Below are 11,601 nucleotides of genomic sequence, written 5' to 3'. Positions count from 1 at the left end.
TGACGTGCGTGCCGGCGTACCACTGCCACTGCCAGGCCGTCCAGGTACTTTTTAGTTACTTGCCACCTACTACCGATAATTAAGACCAGTAGACGATCCACTTCTGTTCAACCCAAACTCATTAAAGGACAAAAACGATAACCATTCCCAATTTCATACCCACCACCACCTTCGACTTCTGTTCAACCCAAACTGATTAAAGGACAAAAAGGATAACCATTCCACCACCAACACCACCTTTTTAGCTTTTCTCCCATCACTTATCCTATGTATGATTCCTTAGGACTTGGGTTAAGAGGGGGTGGGTGAGGGCCCTTCAGGAATCCTGATAAATCTATGGATCCGTTTGGTTCTGAGAAATGGAAATTGTAATTAAAATCTTTTAAAATTGAAATCGGAATGTTTTATTTTCATAATCTGTTTGGTTCATATAAAAGTGAAAACGAGAATTGATGTCCATGAAAATGGGATTCCATTCCCAAAAGGAGGAATTGGGAATGGTCATTCTCCCAAATGGGGAATAGCCATTCCCACAGAAATGAAAATAGAATTTCGATTCTGCCCAATCAAACAATTGGGTCGGAATAACTTAGTTATGGGATTCAGATTCCAATTCCAGACCCCTATTGCCACAAACCAAATTGGGGCCTATAATCTCCACTCATGTTTCGCTTTTTTTTATTAAAGCTGCGCTTATTTGCAATACAAATATCAAACTGGGGGTCCCAGTATTTATATATCCTATTTTGGATTTATAAACAGTTGTATATTTTTTTTTGACATTTTTGGTCATGAGAATAGTGCATTATTGCATGTATCAATACAAACTTCTATATATTATAAACTTACTTGATTCCATAGATCAAACGAGAGAGACCACCGTACAACCTTCTTCTAAGGAAGGTATTTTTATATGGAGTGCATATTTGTGATTATATGGCAAACAAATACAGCCTAATCCACAACACAGTTAACAAGTCAGTACACCGTTTACTAACTATTACCGTGGTGGATCTGAACTCAGAAGGAAATGACGCCAACGGTACGTCTATTAAACAAGCAGGTGCTGCGAACGAATATTATTTTCTGGCCTTGGTTAGCTGCAGTAATACTGGTAAGAGATAGTAATACTGGTTTGGCGCGCCGGCTCTTTGGGTTTCAAATCTCAATCATGGCGTTTCTTTCGTTTCGTTTGTTGGTTCCATTGTTTCAAAGTTAAAAAATAAATAAAAATAAAAAGGGGGAATTGAGCATGCGATCATAATAAAAATTTAAACGAAAACAAAAAAGTTTCAAAAGCACAAGTACCATCCTTATGTAGTAAGATTGAACATAATTTTTTAATAGCACCAAATTTTATTGCAGGTGGAGAAGTAGAGGTATACCTAAAAATTTTATTAAAAGAAAAACACTATAAAAAAATGGGTTCAACTATGATATGAAAAATATATCATATCTAAAAAATTTCTAACTAGTCAACTGGAATCATAAACCTAGTAGCCAATCAGGTGTTATTTATCAAAATTTATGGGTGGGTTTTGATTGATCAAAACTCTTCCCATACCATATCTTTTCCACATCATAGATTTTCCCTAAAAAAATACAGGATAGAATATAGTTCGCCCTGGGAACACTTCCTCAACTCTCAAAACAAACCATCCCAAATAAGAATATATATATATATATATATATATATATATATATATTACATATAGAATTGGTAAACTAGAATTATCTTCACAGATTAAAGATTTATCTTTTATTATAGCCATATTTTATACACTAATTTTAGGGTTTAAAAGTTTGAATTTATGATTTAAGGGTTTCAATTTTAGATTTTCAGATTTAGGGTTTAAAATTTTAGATGCAAAAATCAAGAGTTGATCAAACCGAAGGCTTTAGTGTGACCATGGTAGAAGCTAATAAGTATTGCCCAAATTGAACCTAGGGATGCAGACGGATCAGATCGGATTCGAATCAGGCTATATTCAAATCTGATCCGACAATGTTCACATCGGATCCAATCCAAAGATCCGATCGGATCTGATAGGATTCAAATTGAATTCAAATCCTATCGGTAAGTCAGATCTTTGGATTTGACCCAATCCTACTTGTTTTCTTTAAAAAATAATGAATTATTTAACAAAAAAAATAAAATATACTAAGTTAAATAAAATAAAAACAAAAATGCAAGTATTTCTTAATTATTTTCATCATATAAGAAATATATTTATAAATAAAGAAATAACATATATATATATAAGTATATAATATATATCGGATCGAATCTTCTCAGATCGGTTAAGGGGGTGATTTGAATCTGATTTTTTAATATGGAAAAGTGGAAATTTTCCCATATTTCTTAGTCTAAAATGTTTTCCATCATAAATCTAATTTTTTAATAATTGCACAATAACTTTTAAAATTTAATTTAATTTTAAGTCTTTTGAACCGACTGACGAAACCAAAAAATTGACCCAAACCGATACAACTTGAGTGGGTCGGTTTTCACAAAAGGACAGTCGATTTCAGCTCAACTTGACCACGTCAATTTGGTTGGCCAAATAGCCTACGATATAACCGAACCAACTCATGAACACTCATAATTTCAACTAAATTAATAGTCTCATCTCTAATAAATAACAATAATTTAATCTCCAATAATTATTGAAAATTTATAGCAAAAATACATAATTATTGAAAAATATATTAATAATGAAAAAAAATACAATAACTATAAAAATACAATAAGTACTAAAAATATATTAGCTTATTCAATAAATAGTTTAATCTCAAATAATAGTTTAATCTCTAATAAATATTAATCAATAAGTTATAACAAAAATACAATAAATTAAATTTAAAAACTTCACAAATAGTAGTTTAATCTCCAATAATTATTGAAAGTTTTCTATTAAATAAAAAACAAAATAATTTGACATAATTATTGAAAATAAATTTATCAATAAATAAATAAATAATTACTAAAATATAATAAATATTAATTTTAGTATATATAATTATATAATAAATACAGATTAATAGTTTAAAATTGTTATTAAAAATTATTAATTTTTTGAAAGTTATTTTCTTGAATTATTACTTGATATAAGTGAAATTAGTTATTTATATTATTATGTAAAAATATTAAATTATTATTAATCTCAAAATTACGTTATAATTATTTTTCTACTTTTTAGAATTTTTTTTTAATTTATTACATTATTTTTTTATTTTAACTATTTAAAATCTAGTTATGTTAAATATTTTGTTATTTAAAATACCTAGTTATTTAAATATTTAAAAAATATGTAAATATTTAAATTTTAAAATAATAGTTATATATAGAATTTAATTATCCATAAAATCATAATTTATACTATTGTTACAGAATTTCATCATAATTTTGTAATGTATTAAATTATTATTAATTTCAATATTATGTTATAATTATTTTTCTGCTTTAAAGAAATTTTTTAAATTTATTACATAATTCCGTTGTTTTAACTATTTAAAATGTAGTTATGATAAATATTTAGTTATTTAAATATTTAAATAATCTATAAAATTTTTAAAATTTTTTATTTGAATTTTATTTATTTAAAGCTATTACATATTATTAAATGTTTGAAAATCATTTAAATTGATGATCCAGAAAAATATAATTTAAATTGTCGGTACATAATTTTGTGATATATTTTGTAAAAATATAAAATTATTTACTAGATTATTTCGTTATTTTAACTATTTAAATATATTTATGATAAATATTTAGTTATTTAAATATTTAAATAATCTATAAAATATTTAAAATTTTCTGTTATTTGAATTTTATTTATTTAATGCAATTACATATTATTAAATATTTGAAAAGTATTTAAATTGATAATCCGAAAAAATATAATTTAAATCATTAGTACATAATTTTGTGATATATTTTGTAAAAATATATAATTATTTTTTGTGTTTTTAATAAACATTTTAAAGTTATTATATAATTTTGTTGGAATATTTAAGTAATTCTTAAATTTTTTTAATCCAAACTTTCTTTAGATAGTTTGGATAAAAAGTAGGGGAGAGGATAAATAGGAATTAGAGATAATTTAGGAGAGAAGCTCTCTACCAAATTAGAGATAATTGTGAAGATAAATAGGAAATTAGAGATAATTTAGGAGAGAAGCTCTCTATCAAATTAGAGATAACTGTGGAGATAACTAGAAATTAGAGATAATTTAGAAGATATATAGGAATTAGAGATAATTTAGAAAATAAATAGGAATTAGAGATTATACCGAGAAAGTGGGGGAGGTAGTTTAGGATAAATTTTAGGAGAAGAAGTTATTTAGGTTATTGGGAAAGTGCATCTCATTGGTTGTTTAAGAAAGGACATAGAATAAAAAACAAAAAATACAAAAAAAGAAGAAAATTTCTTGACCGCTTTGTTTTAATATATATATATATATTAGATTAAGAGCGAGCTAAGTTATTAGATATTTAGACCATATCTTCAAAAGAATAGCTGATGGAGGAAACATCAATTTAGTATTTCTCTCATATTAGGGGTGATCATGGACCAAGTCAGGTTGGGCTTTGCACCTATGGAGGAAACATGAATTTAGTATTTCTCCCAACCTAGTCCATGTTTCATGCCTACATCTTGTATATATTAAATATTACATATATAAAACAATTTATATTAAATGGCACCTAATATGCATATAAATTTATTTTACACATTATAATACAAAATATAATATATAATGTATATTATGTATCACATTTTAATATTTATACATAAAATAATATATATATATATATATATAGTGTGTGTGTGTGTGTGTGCGTGCGCGCATATACGTAGGCTCGATCAGGTTGGGCCTAGGTTAGGCTTGAAGTATATTAGGCCCAAGCCTAGCCTTGAAACTTGCGGGCCTGGTGTTGCCTGGGCCAAGCTTGAATACAAAACCGAGGCTCAAGCATGAAATTTCTAAGCTGAATCAAAGCTACAAAGAAATTATTACTCCTATATCACAGCACTAGTTTATGTTTCTAGTGGAAATGTTATATGACTATTTTAACTCAATACTAACTTAACTAAACAGAAATTTGGCATTTAAATTCAAAACACCTAAGTGATGCTAATATGGTAACACTTCAAGTAGAAACAACCATGTAGGGGTGTAAACGGATCGAATTCGAATCGAACTAGGCAATATCTGAATTCAAATCCAATTATAAAACTTGATATCTGAATTCAATTCGATATCGAACGGATATTGAAAATTAATATTCGAATTTGAATCCGTTTAAATATTTGAATATTCAATTTGATTTGAATTCAACTAATTAATTATTTTAGGTAATTAATAAATATATAAAATAAATATTTTATTTATATAAAGTATATAAACAAATAAATTATTTATATAATTTAACTATTATATATAAATTATATAAAACATTTAAAAATTTTATATATTATATATAAGAATTAAATAATTGGTCAAATTCATATATTTATTGAATTGAATCAGGTCATATCTGAATTTGAATCCGATTAGCTATTCGGTATGAATAGGATATCCGAATTCAACCAATTAGATATTCGAATTATCCGAATTTTATACAATTATGTCAAATCTCAAATTCAAAATCGGATTTTCGAATACCGTTGACACCCCTACAGCTACCAAATATCATTTATATCAATGACTATTTAAATAACTAATAAGTGTACAAGTACTTTGCACGCATAGAAATTTTTGATGATGATAAATAAAATGTTTCCAAATTGTTTACATTTTTATATTTCTATGTCTATGAAAATTATTCTTATTTGTTACACTTATTTTGTTCAATATGATGAATATACAATATTATAAATGTGTCTAAATGTTTTCTGCAATTTTTTGTATTTTTTTAGTTTTATGTATTTTTATTATTATTTAATTATGACATCAAAGGTAGACACATTTTACCAAAAGGTAAATTATTTACTCTCTACCAAACAAGAAAACAACTTTGTTTTTTGGTTGGTTTTAAATTTGTATCTTATTTCTATCACAAATAAAAAAAATATTTTATTACACTTATTTCCTTTAATATGATTAAGTAATATAGGATTCAATGAAAGAATGAGAGTTAACACCCTAAATATGATTTAATGAGAGGGATTTGAATGAGGAGAAAAGTGATTATTCAAATTACAATTCTATCCTTATATTTAAAGAGAGACCAAATTCAAAAATTGGTCATTTTAGTCAAACAAAAGTTCAACACTCTCATTCACACTTTTAATGATAGTATAGATATAGATATAGATAATAGCACTTTACATCATTCATGCACATGAAATGAGAAATTAGAGTGATTACAAGGCTGGCATGTACACTTCAAGGCTAACATGAGGCATTATTATTGGTTAAACAGCTCCTAATACAACCATCAAGTGCAATTAATCTATACTCATCTTGGGTAAGGACTAAGGATTTATACAGTGGTTCATCTGAGTTGTTTTACAAAATCCGATCAAAGATTTATAGTATAAGCATCAATTTGAAGCCCATTTGCATTCAATCAGTAATGACTATTAATGCATGACTATCTATACACATAGTAATAAATCGCCCACATAGTTTCTTTTAATCTATGTTTAGGCTTATTTGAATGAAATAAAAGCAATTGCATTTCCATAATCTATACTATTATATAAAGTACGATTGCATAGAACTTTTCTTGACTAAAATGCTTACATTTGTTATTTAGTCCATCTCTAATTATAAAAGTTGAAAATGTAATTTTAATTAATGCTTTTCACCCATTTAATCCCCTCTCATTAACTCTTGTATTTAAGGTATTAATTCCCAACTTCTCTTCTAAAATTCCATATTTAAGTTAAATTTTCACAATTAAATGCTATTAATTAGATATATGTCCAATAATTTTAACAATATAAACCCATATATTTTAAAACTTACTCAAAAACAAAATCATTATTTATCCAAGTGATGACTAAGCAATTCAACTATCAAAATCAAATTGGCCAACCCATGAAGTCATAGTTAGATAATAAAATTTTTAAATAGAAATAAATATAGAAAATTACAAAATATAGAAAAAGATAGGCACATTTATTATATTTTTTATTAATGAAATTAAAAAAGCAAGTGTAATAAACAATAATTATTTTTATTGATGATGAAAATGAAATACATAATCTAAAACTAACAAAAAATGAAATTATTTTTCTATTTGGCAGAGATCAATAGTTCAACTTTTAGGTCAAATATGTCAATCATGAATGCCATAATTAAATAATAAAAATTAATAAAATATAAAAACACAAAAATAATAAATACATAAATTTTACAAAAAAAGCATTTGGGCACATGTATAATATCATATATTTAACATATTAAATGAAAAATAAGTGTAAATAACAATATTATTTTTACACACATAGAAATTAAGAAAAATTATAGAAAAAAATTGAATACATCTATAACTCCATATTTACACTACTATTAAAAATATGAATAAAATTGTAGAATTTTCTTTTGACTAAAATACCCACTTTTTTTAATTTAATCCCTATTTAGTTATGAGGTTTAAAATATAGTTTGAACTACAATTTTCACCTCATTCAATTCCTCACCTCTAAATCTTACATTTTTTCTTGATAAATAAACAAAAAAGTATACACTAAGAAGATAAAACATTACAAAAAGAATAGTCCAGCCCAATAGATAGGCCTACTAATGATACCCAAAACTCTGTAGCCCAATATAAGGTGTTTACGTAATCAGATCTAAATTTCACAGTCTACATCCAATTAATAATGAAAAACAAAAATTAAAAAATACATGGATTTTATAGAAAATTTTTGATACATTATTCTTATCATTATCATCAATTAAAATTGCCACGTGCAGAGCACATGCTCACTTACTAGTCTGACTAAAATGCTAACAAGATCAATGGGAAATTATCTATCCATGTACCAAAGTTTCCTAGACAACTATGGTGAGGCATGCACCACAAGGGTCTTGACTGTGGTAGATAGGGGTGTTAATTGGACTGGATTTGGTCCAATCTGATCTACTCCAACATGAGTCCATTACAAATGAACCAGGTCCAGTCCAATCCAATGAATAGACCAGTCCAATTCAATCTATTAAAATTGGTTTTTATTTAGATTGGATCCAACCCAAACATGGTCAATTGACACTTGTATTCTTATCTTCTATCAATGGATCGGATACTGGTTTAATCTGACCAAATCAAATATGGATGGACCAGGTCTAGTCCAATCCAATCCAATCCAATAAGTACTTTGGGCTATTAAGTTTGGATTGATCCAATTCAATGTCTATTGGTCCATCCAATCCATCCAAATTGATTTTGATTTAGACGGGGTCCAACCCAAAATTTTTCCATTGACACCCTTAGTGGTGGATAGTTGTGGTGTGATAGTGTGTGCATACTACCAAAACAAAAAACAAAGGTCTATATGTTTTTAAAGTATGGACACTTCGAATTTGGAGAGCTGATGAAGTTGTGAATGGAAGTGTGATGAAAAGGAGAGATGAAATGATGAAGGTTTCTCATGAATAAAGTTCAAGCTCAGATTTGTTCACAACAAGCGCCCCAACATGCCACTACAGCTGCACATCAAGAACATCTCCTTTATCCTTCATGACGAGATGTTCCCCATGTACATCTGCAATGACTTGTTGGGACCAAATATGGACTCCTATCATTGCCCTTTGATCTTGTCAAGAAATGATTTTTACTATTTGTTAATTTTTTTATATAAAAGATTTCCCTTTTAGGTAAATTGTTATTGGATTAAAAATCTCTTGGGTGTTTAATTGATTGATTACATGGTTGTACACATGTACTTTTTGAGTTTTTTAAATAATAACTTTTCAAATTTTGAATTTTTTATCAAAACTCATTGTTTTCTTTCTTTTATACCTTGTCCCACATTAAAAAATTACAGAGTTTTTTTAGAGCTTAATAATAAAATCTTATTTAAAACCTTTGAAGTATAAAATGAAAAGTATAGAGACACATTACCACGTAATGCATGAGGCACATTTTGAATGAATCCATATGAGACTCCAGCTAGGGCGTACATAGGTCGGTTCAATTCGGTTTCGTTTAATTATACAAATCAAACCAATACTATCGGGTTGAGATTTGTATGAACCTAAACCGACCGACATACTCTTAAAATCGATTATAACATTGTTTTGTATATCAGTTGGTTTACTCGGTTAACCGATTAAAAGTGAATTAATTGTGGTGGTATTTCTTTGAATTGAGATATTAAAAGCCATATTTTACATTTATTAACGAGTTTGGGTCCCATCATTAGATTAGATGTGTCATGTGTGGCGAGAGACCTCATTTTATTCAAACGTTAAGGTTTGACGAATTCGACAATATTCTAGATGTGTAAGAGATGGTGGCCTGTCTTTTTTTATTATATTTATGGGATGGGGAGAAAGTGCTGGTCTAGGCATCTAGCACTAGGATGATAGATAGTTAGGAAAGCCTAATTTATACTATTTTAAAAAGTACAATTGACCTCAATAATATTTTTAGAATTCTCTAAGGATAATATTTACTCCTCTATATTTAAATTTAATGATAAAAAATAAGGGCAAATAGGGTAATTAGATTTTAATAATAAATGAGTTAAAAATAGGCAATTTAAAGATATTCAATGCATTCCATCCTCTCTCACTAAATCTAACATTTATGTTATTAACTTGCATTCAAGTTCATTGAATTATATATTTAAGTTATTTTTATTTCTTCTCATCATTAAGTTCTATCAATTAAATTCATACTTAATAAATTAATAATTCCAATAACATAAAAGCTTATACCTTTAAAATCTATCTAGCAAAAATAGTGTTTTCATCTAAGTGGTGGTAAGAAATTAAATCATTTTGGGTCAAATGGGTTAATCCAGGTTGCCACGATTAAATAATAAAATAAAAAATAGATAAAATAAAAAAAATAGAAATTTAAAAAATTTGGAACATTTTTAACATACATATTAAACAATAATAAGTATGTTAAATAAGAAATGTTTCTATTAATGATGAAAATGAAATGTAAAATTTAAAACCAATTAGAAATAAAAATATTTTCCTATTCTCTCTCGTTAAATCCTATATTTAAAATATAATTTTCTCATCATTAAATTCTTGTTATTAAATCCATAATATTAATTTTAATTGTATAAAAATAAATATTTTGAAAAGTAATTTGAAAACAAAACCATTTTCTTCCCCACCGGTGGAGGGTAAGCAATTTGACCATTTGGAGCCAAATGGATTAATAAATAATGTCATAATTAAATAATAAAAAATTAAAATAAACAACTATGAAATATAAGAAGTATTTTTATTAATGATGAAAGACAATTTCAAAATCTACTTAGAAATTAAATGATGCCATAGTCAAATAATAAAATTTTTAATAATAGAAAATACAAAGAATCACAAAAATTAAAAGAAAAAAGATAAGAGAAAAATTTTGGGTATATATCTGTTGTTATATATTTATAAAAAATAAAATATTGGATACATCTCTAATATTGTACATTCATTATATTGAACAAAAATAAGTTTTATACATAAGAAATAATTTTATCAATGATTGAAATGTAATACAAAATTTAATGTCAACATAGAAATCAAACAATTTTTATTTTTAGATGGTGAGTTAGTGGTTTGAGTAAAATGATACCATAGACAAACAAAAATTAAGTGTGATATGTAAAAAATATTTTATATAATATAAATGAAATATATAATTTAAAGGGAAATTATAATCAAAGTCGGTTGTACATTTAAAATTAGGTTGCAAATTGGTCCAAAAATCAATCAAACTCTAAAAACCGGCTCTACATTTCAAATTATAAAAACCCCTGCCATGTCATCAGAGGCTTATGTGGCTGTTGCCAACATGGGACTCTTATTCCATGTTGCACACAGCAAAAAACCTATATTAATAATAGGTTTTCAGTTTCTCTTCCACTCCCTCTGTCTCTCGATCTCCCTCTCTTCTCTCTCACTCTCACAGTCATCTCTTGATCTCCTGCTCCCTCTGTATCTCCCACTCTCTCTGCTTCAGTCTGTAGCCAAATCAAAATCTCTCTCTCTCTCTCTATTGTTCTTCATCAATCTTTCTCATTTTTCTCCCTCACTCTCCCTCTCGGTCAAAATCTCCTTCTCCCTCAATCTTTATCGTTCTCCAATTGGTGTAAATTTCATAACCAAGAGTTTCTTGTGAATTTTATCAATTTGGTGTAATAATTTTTGAACCATACCAAGTTGGTCTCATGTTCTTTTATATGATCTGACTTATACCATATAAGTGTGTAAGAAAATAAGAAAAAAAAAACAAGAGAGGAGGAGGGAAAATGATAGAAATTAAGGAAGAATGACATATCGATCGAGAAAGAGCATGAGAGAGATTGAGGGAGAACGATAGGTAGAGAGAGAAACCATTTTTATTTATTTTCAAATCACATAGTCATTGATCAGATAAAGATGATTGTGAGTGAAAGAGTGTGAGGGAGAA

The sequence above is a fragment of the Nelumbo lutea genome, chromosome 4 (genome assembly GCF_056320005.1).
Source record: "Nelumbo lutea isolate HS-2025 chromosome 4, American lotus-T2T, whole genome shotgun sequence".
In the NCBI taxonomy this organism is placed as follows: domain Eukaryota; kingdom Viridiplantae; phylum Streptophyta; class Magnoliopsida; order Proteales; family Nelumbonaceae; genus Nelumbo; species Nelumbo lutea.
This window is presented reverse-complemented; position numbering follows the sequence as displayed.